Genomic DNA, 1,205 nt, shown 5'->3' with positions numbered 1-1,205 from the left:
GCTCCACCAACTTCCTGCGGATAGTCTGTCAGCATCTGGGAGCTCCTCCTATGAATCTCAGCCCTTGATTTGATCAGGGAATGAGTGAATAGGGAAAATGGAGGAAATGAGCCGCCATTCTCACTTGAACTCTTATCTCCATTTAATCCCTCCCAGAGCTCAAACTATTTTTGTTTTGAGCCTTCTAGACCTCAATCTACCTACCCCAGCTCGATCCAGCCGGTTAAAGCTCCCGGTGACTGGATTCCGACGGCTTAAGCAAATCTCCATCCAAGCCGATTTGCATTGATCTAGGAGCTTTCGAGCAAGAAGTCTTCTACAAATGGAGTGTGGACAGTCTACAAATGCACAAATCTAAAAGTGGTTTAATCATCCTAAACTAAGGTATAAGTTCAAACCCTAGCGTAGCGCACTTGGGTAAATAACTCTTGATACAAGCGAATATTTAGCTATCAATAATATCCCAATAATTTCTGTTCGTATCTAAATCAACATTTAAATTTCATACATTTCATCGACCGAATTGATAGAACAAACCATTTTTGTGCTCTAGGCTTCAGTCTTCCTTAGGCCCACGGTTTACGATATCCTGACCGATTGATCTCATGATCAACGACAAGATTTCGTCATTTCACGTGCTGGTTCAACCGCATGCATGCCTCTGTCGAATCGGTCACTGTCCAACTCTATCTGGGCCGTCCATTTGATTTGCGGGATCTAATATCTGCCGCTTGTCTCCTTTCATTGAGATCAAAGACGGGATCTCATTCCCGTCGTCGGATCAGATCACGATGGATCCAATGGCTTCGCCATATTTACTGACGTGGTTAATGTTGCGGATCAATGGTTTATGATTTTGATGATAATAACATTTTTTATTTCTCTACAACTGCCTTTTGTACTAACATTTCATGTTCACACGATCGACTGCAATTTGGAATCAGCTCAAGATTGGGTATGACTAGGTTTGAGTAGTTTGTAATCTTTTTTCCTTTCTGGTCTGTTGATTTGGTGTGGGATCGTTGATTTGTAACTTGGAAGATTTCCTGTTGTTCCCTATAAGATTTCTATTTTTGGTAATATCGGCCGGGATGATATTAATTCATCCTGGACGATATGTCCAAATTAGAAACCCTAATTAGGGCATCCTCATTAAGGCAGCCATCATTAACGGATCGGCCTGGACGATACCTGTATTGGCCAGG

The sequence above is a fragment of the Dendrobium catenatum genome, unplaced genomic scaffold, assembly GCF_001605985.2.
Source record: "Dendrobium catenatum unplaced genomic scaffold, ASM160598v2 fragScaff_scaffold_621, whole genome shotgun sequence".
Lineage (NCBI taxonomy): Eukaryota > Viridiplantae > Streptophyta > Magnoliopsida > Asparagales > Orchidaceae > Dendrobium > Dendrobium catenatum.
The sequence above is the reverse complement of the archived record's forward strand: the minus strand, read 5'-3'. Positions refer to the sequence as shown.